This window comes from Ipomoea nil, unplaced genomic scaffold (genome assembly GCF_001879475.1).
Source record: "Ipomoea nil cultivar Tokyo-kokei standard unplaced genomic scaffold, Asagao_1.1 scaffold3100, whole genome shotgun sequence".
Lineage (NCBI taxonomy): Eukaryota > Viridiplantae > Streptophyta > Magnoliopsida > Solanales > Convolvulaceae > Ipomoea > Ipomoea nil.
Window position 1 is genome coordinate 2,552,999 of NW_017619528.1, and position 7,788 is coordinate 2,560,786.

Below are 7,788 nucleotides of genomic sequence, written 5' to 3' on the forward strand. Positions count from 1 at the left end.
TGTGAAATGGTCGCGCATTGTTAGTAATACGCAACCATTCTTGACAAAGAATGGTCGCGTATTGCTTTTTTATTTTTTTATTCAAAAGTAATACGCAACCATTCTTGGATAGGAATTGTCGCGTATTGTCTTTTTAAAAATAAAAAAAATTAAAAAATATTTTTAAACAATATGAAATTACAATAGTATTTGTAAAAAAACAATAAATGAAATTACATATTTACAATTCTAAATCCCTGCAATTCTCACACAACCATTATGAAATTACTACAGTATTTGTAAAAACAATAAATGAAATTACATATTTACAATTCTAAATTAAAAATAATTGAAATCTACAAAAGAAAAGAATGAAATTACAATAAATAATTGTATCAGAAATATGTCTTGCACAAGAAAGGAGAGCTCCCAAACTGATCCTCCAAGAAGAACAACTTCACAGTAAAAATTACCTCTTGACAAACCATAGTGTTAAGGAGTGGGCCATTTAATCTCTCCCGCAGTGAGAGTACAGAATCGTCCATGCTACCCATAACATTGAATCAGAGAGCTCGTCTGTTCTTTTGACTACTGTAATCACTAGGATCACCCCTTGATGAGTCCTGCAAAGATAAAAATTTGTCTTCCAACAAAATATTAGACAAAGCAAAACGAGATCACACCAAGAAAAAACAAAAGGAAGAAGATGAATGAGAGCAGGCATTGGTATCAAGCTGGGCTGCTGGGGAGTGGGGACTGGGACCAAATTGATTCACAAAGAGTAGAAAAATGGCTCTAGGAACAGAATATTTCATGGTTAACTTCAAAAAGTGCAATAACACATGTTGATAACACCATGCCACAACAACAAAAAAGAACCACAACCTTAATGTTGTGGTTTAAGATCGGAGAACACTCACTTCTGGACTTGAAGCAGCATAGTTTGACAATCTATCAATCAAGCGTGATAAAGCGGTCTTGATGTCAACAGTAGGCTATATAGTAAAAGAGATATGGCATTATAAGTCTTATTGATGTCAACAGTAGGCTATATAGTAAAAGAGATATGGCATTATAAGTCTTATTGATGTCAACAGTAGGCTATATAGTAAAAGAGATATGTCATTATAAGTCTTATTGATGTCAACAGTCACAGTTTAAAGTTTTACAAAACCTAATTCATAAACAAAATACCTAATGTATAATTAAAGTATAACTAACTCATCAAATTTTATACCTAACTCATCAACAAATTCAATCTAATTCATTGAATAATTACTTATGCTTTTTCATTTTGGGCTTGCCATTGCTTATTATGAATTACTTCATTTACATTAAATTTTAAAGGCTTAAGATTTTGTGGTAAATTTTAAAAATGAAGTATCTCTCTTGCATTGACAAACTCTAAATTGCTGGCTGCAGTTTCTCTAGTAATTAATCTTCTTATAAATTTGTAATTACTAAGACAATTATATTTAATTGAGGAATTCATCCAACAACCTAATTTGTAATCAACAAGGTATGTATTGAGCCAAATTCACATTTATATACCATACCAGCAGAGCAATGGTAAGCTAAACAGACTCACTCAGCTTTTAACATAATCAGCTAAAATAAAGTTTTAAAAAAGCATTGAAATTACCTTTTTGAAAGAATTTTCTTGCCGTTTTGCTCTGGAATCAGCTAGCACCTACCATTCCAATTCTCATCGCATCTGAATAATGAGAAAAACAAAAGGAATTAGGGATTTAGGATTGGAATGGGAAATTGAACAATTAGACATGATCATACATGATCATATAGATGATAAAAGGAGAAAGCAACAAAACAATGCTGGAGATGAAGCAGTAGTCAGGGATCTGCTTGACATCTTACTAGATATAGCAGAAGATGAAAGCTCAGAGATGAAATTAACCAGTCTTAGATTATAACAGACAGATATGATGTCTTTCTCAGTTCATAGATGGCATAAAAAACTTATAAACAAACATTGTTTTGGACATTTGACTCGCAGGACATCTTTGCAGTAGGAACTGATACATCAGCCATTATAGTAGAGTGGGCACTTGCAGAGCTAATAAGCCATCCAGAAACCATGGAGAAAGCATCACAAGAACTAGACTCTATCATTGGAAGCAACAAACTAGTAGAAGAATCAGACATTTCGAATCTCCCCTAACTTCAGGCCATTGTGAAAGAAACACTCAGGCTTCACCCCACATGGGCACAATTTAAAATCAATACCAACCAAAAAAAAAAACACTAACCTGCAGATCGGACGAGGAAGCCGCGCCGGCAGCCCCAATCTCCGGCTGAAGAAGGAGGCGGGAGACTGGCGTCGCAGAGGAGCCGGGGTCGTCGTCCCGGGGCAAGGAGGAGCTTCAGATCTACGGACGTTAGCGGGGGTGGCGGCTGTGGCGTCGGCATCGCGGTGGCGAGTGTGCGACAGTGGGGGTGTGCGACGGTAGATGGTGCTGTGCGGAGTGGCGTCGCCGCAGGCCAACGGCGTGGTGGCGGTGGTAAGACGATTGGTGCGACGGTGGATCGTGCTGATCTGAGACGCGAGCGATTTTGTTCTTATCTGAGACGCGAGCCACTTTCTTCTGATCTAGTAGATCTAGGTTTAATATTAGGCAACTATTTCTATTAAAAATGGTTGACTATTATAAAACAATTTTTATTTTAAGGCTACCATTTCTAAGAAATGGTTGCCTATTAAAAATTAATTTTTTTTAAATATATAAAAAATACAATGGGCAACCATTACAGCTACAATGGTGGCGGATTATTGATCATTTATTTACAAAATTGTCACCGTGAATTTTTGGGCCAAGATTAGGCAACCATTCTTTCAACAATGGTGGTCTATGGTCAATCTTCTATGTTCAATTTTGTACTAGTGATAACTGTCTAGTTTACATTAGGTATTGCATCCAACACTTGTTCTTTGCATCTGATTTTGTGATTCGGACAGAAGGTCTCTAGGTGTCTAGTTGTTTTATCCTCCAGTATGTCTGCTACATGTGGTTTTGATGACTACACTTGTTCTTTGCATCTAATTTTGTGATTATGCTAGAAGGTCTCTAGGTGTATAGTTGCTTTATCCTCCAATATGTCTACTATATGTAGTTCTAATGAATTTTCATTTTACCTGCAAAGGGAAAGGAAAGTTTTGCAAAAAAATAGTCAAGTTAAACAAAATACTTTGTAAATATATTCCAAAGTTGCTCCCTTCCTAATATTCTTCATGAATCTGACTGGTTCATGTGAATATGAATCCTGAATTGGTCAACGGCAAAATGGTTTTTGAAATAACCCAAATATAGAAAATGTAGATTACTTCATAATATTTAATATCAAGTGTGCCACAGGGCATGGTTGTTCAACATCCAAATCAGACACACAAAAAAAAATGTCATTGGGAACCACATCATCGAAACTGGAGTCAAAAGCATTAATTTGTCTTCTCAATCTTAACACTATTGTATAGTTGCTTTATCCTCCAGTAAAAATATTACAAAGTTGCTCCCTTCCTAATATTCTTCATGAATCTGACTGGTTCATGTGAATATGAATCATAAATTGGTTCTGGCAAAAAGGTTTTTGAAATAAATCAAATATAGAAAATGTAGATTAATTCATAATAGTTGATATCAAGTGTGGCACAGTGCACAGTTGTTCAACATCCAAAACAGACACAAAAAAATGTTATTGGGAACCACATCATAGAAACTGGAATCAAAGGCACTAATCTGTCTTCTCAATCTTAAGTCTTAACACTATTTTCCTTCATCTTTTAGGAGCCCTTCGATGAAGAGAATTCATCAAACAAACATCTTTTCACTATGTCATATTATTACTGTTCTACTATTCCATTTTTAATCCATTTTTATTGAAATATTTTCGTTCCATTTTTAATTTTCGTTCCATTGTTTGAAATTGTGAAAGATTTATGATATAATTGTGATTTGATTTATTCTACTGTATAATATTATTGTGAAAAATTAAAATGTAATAATTTGACCATTTCCTTTTCCATTTTAGTCAATTATGGATCATTTTTTTTTCCAGTCAATTATTAATATTCATTTACTTTTCCAATTAACCTAATTTCCATTCATTTTTCCATTTTTAATTTTCAGTCAATTATTAATATTCATTTCATTTTCCAATTTACATAATTCTTCTTCCATTTTTAATTGATGATGTATAATATTATTGTGACATATTTCTATACCTTTTTTAGTTTACGTTCTTTTTTTTTTTTTAAATTTACCTTTATTATTTACTATTATTTGGGGGGTAAATCAAGTAAATATGATTTTGTTTTTATTAGAGTACGTATAGATATAGATATAGATTATTTATTTATTTATTTATTATTATTATTATTACTATTATAATTATTGTTGTTGTTGTTGTTGTTGTTGTTGTTGTTGTTGTTATTAAGTTAATTTCGTTTCCTTTTTCATTTTTTCTTTTCTATTGTTTTGGAAGAAGTGTTTGGGCAAGAATGAAAGAAAGAATTTGTTTTTAATAATAAGTATAGATAGATTATTAGCTTAGTTATCATAATAATTATTAGTCAATTATACTAATGGTGCGTTTGGAAACCCAAAAAATGATTCCAGAAATCTTTTTTTTTTGGTTGTTCAGTGTTTGGCTTGAGAGAGAAATTTTCTGGAAAATGACTTTCCATTTTTTTTTTGAGGAAGTCCTTTTCCGTTTGCAACAGTGGAGCAGCCAATCACCCACCGGCGCCCACCACCACTAAATACAGCCAAAACTCATGTTGCATGGAATTTAAAATAGAAATTGTTATATTATAAACAAACAATAAAAATGTATTTTTTTGATATATAACAATTAAAATGTTTAAGTATAAAATTTTACTCATTTTCCTGTTCATTTTCTGAAAAATGAACCAAATACACAAAGACATTTTCTGAAAAATGACTCAAATACACACAAAGACAATTTTCCAAATACACAAAGACATTTTCTGAAAAATGAATCAAACTCATTTTCTTGAAATCATTTTCCTACTTTCCAAACGAACTTTAATACATGTACAATTAATTTGTTAATTGCCATAATAATTATTGGGAAATGACATTGTTTGACTATTGACAAATTTCGCAAAATTTTAACAAATTCGCCAGTTTAACATTTTGTCTTTAATCAAAACACCAAAAATACTATTTGATAACTCCACAATTTGCTAAAAACTTCTAAAAACTAAAACAGCGCATATACATTTTAAGGAAAAATTAAGATTAATCTTTCCCAAAACTCCCTAATAAAAAAAAATTAAAAAATAAAATCAGAAGCCATTAAGACTTCTTAAAATTGATAAAAAAAATGTTCCTCCACTAAATGAGTGGAATTTAAAATAAAAATTTTTATATTGTAAACAAAACAACATAAATATTTTTTTGAATATATAACAATTAAAATGTTTAAGCATACAATTCTACTCATTTACATGCTCATTTTCTGAAAAATGAACCAAATACACAAAGACATTTTCTAAAAAATAAATCAAATACACAAAAAATGAATCAAATACACAAAGACAATTTTCTGTTGTGCAGCCAAACATTAAAAAGAATTTTTGGAAAAAATAAATCATTTTCAAGAAATCATTTTCCTACTTTCCAACTTTAATGTCTGTACAATTAATTTTTTAATTGTCATATTAATTATTAGGTAATGACCATATTTGATTATTGACAAATTCGCCACAATTTTAACAATCCGTCATTCAGTCATTTTAACATTTTGCTCCAAACTGCTAAAAACAAAAACAACACATATACATTTTGGGGAAAGATTAAGATTAATCTTTTCCCAAAACCACCTAATAAATAAATAAATTAATTAACTAACTTAAAAAAAAAAACTAAAATAAGAAGCCATTAAGGCTTTTTATATAAGAGCCTTTTGGCTTCTCAATACTTGCCCACATTGATGGGCAAGCAATTATGTTTGGAAGAGGAGCTCAAGAGCTATCTTTCCCTACATTTTCAGTGTGGGATTGGGATGAAAATGATCCCACACCATTTACAAAGAATTGACCTTGTGGCTCCCGTTTGTCTTTTTTTTTTTTTTTTAAATTAATTTTATTTTGTCTATAATTTATTATTATTATTATTATTATTATTATTATTATTATATTATTATTATTATTATTATTAATATCATTATTATTGTAATTTTATTTTTTATTACATAATAATAATAATATAAATTTCCTCTTAGCTATACACTTATTATTACAAAATTGTAATTATACTATTATTATAGTAATGATTAGCTTGATAACATAATAATTATTAGTCAATTATAATATTATTTGTGTAATTATTAGCTTAATTACAATAATAATTATTAGATTCGTATAGTAATAATTTTGGGAGATATAAAAATATAATTTTTTGGATATATAAAAATTAAAATGTTGAAGTATACAATTTTACTCATTTTCTTGTTCATTTTCCAAAAAATTAACCAAAAATACAAAAACATTTTCTGAAAAATTAATCAAATACACAAAGACAATTTTCTGCTGTGCAGCCGAACATTGAAAAGAAAAATATTTTATGAAAAATAATTCATTTTCCAGAAATTATTTTCATACTTTCCAAACGAACTTTAATATCCATACAATTAATTTGTTAATTGCCCTAACAATTATTAGATAATAGCCTTGTTCGATTATTGACGAATTCACCAAAATTTTAACAAATCCATCATTTTAACGTTTTTCTTTTTAATCAAAACACCAAAAATATTATTTAATAACTCCACAATTTGCTCCAAACTGCTAAAAACAAAAACACCACATATTCATTTTGGGGAAATATTAAGATTAATCTTTTTCCAAAACCCCTTAAAAATAAAAATGTTTTCTCAAAAATAAGAAACTAAAATTAGAAGCCATTAATTGTATAGATTAATTATTATGTTTTATTCTATGTTATAATTCTTACGTTAATATTCTTATTGTTATTGTTATTGACAGATATATTATACATACGACCCGACCCGGGGTAGCATCGCGAACCCGGAGAATCAAGGTGGAGCCCGAGACACCTCGGCCCAAGGCATCTCACACCTCAGCCCAAGGCGCCTTCGAGGTGCCCCGACCCGAGCCACTTGGTGGTGGGCTCGGGTCGAGCAACTCGGCCTTACCCGAGCTCGGGTCACAATGAGCTCGGGTAAGGGAGCTCGGTACTACCCGAGCTTGATGGGCGTTGACCCGACCCGGTCCTGCCTGGGCCTGGTCAACACGGTGATCTAACCTCCCCCCGGATTAGGGGAGCGGTTGGGAGTTTGTTGCATATAAAAAACCCCCACCTCATCTTATTAGGACACCTTCACTAATTTTAATACAATTTGTCCTATCCAATCCTTGTAATAGCCTGTTCACAGCATTTAATACAATTTACGGTCTCCACGACCTTTGCGACACCATTTCGTTACGTTTACTAATTTAATATTACGTTCTTATCCGGATTTATTGATATGGGTCCATCCCGGGTTAATTAAATCCAACATTGGTGCTCTTATTGAGAGCTGCCGTACCGGCTCATGCATGTTCTACATTCATTGGTCAACCACAACCAGTTACCATAGCAAGATCGAGATCCAACTCTCACCACACCAACGGTTCCCGGGAACGGCCCTAATGGGACCCTCAGCCTCAACCAGCCGCCTCCGTCAGGTCGGGGGGAGACATGAGGGATTGTTTCACCAACCATCGCAGCGGTGGTGCGCCACCTCCCGCCGCCCCCGTTCCGAACCTAG

The 7,788-nt window shown here is 32.2% G+C and overlaps 1 long non-coding RNA gene across 1 annotated transcript; it reads right to left on the bottom strand.

The window, feature by feature from the left end:
* Nucleotides 1-242: 242 nt before the first annotated feature.
* Nucleotides 243-2,566, bottom strand: LOC109166506. Its single transcript, XR_002051665.1, has 4 exons — nucleotides 2,247-2,566; nucleotides 1,622-1,693; nucleotides 900-974; nucleotides 243-602 (listed from the first exon to the last, which is right to left on the bottom strand). It is a non-coding gene; the product is annotated as an uncharacterized LOC109166506 (long non-coding RNA).
* Nucleotides 2,567-7,788: the final 5,222 nt, after the last annotated feature.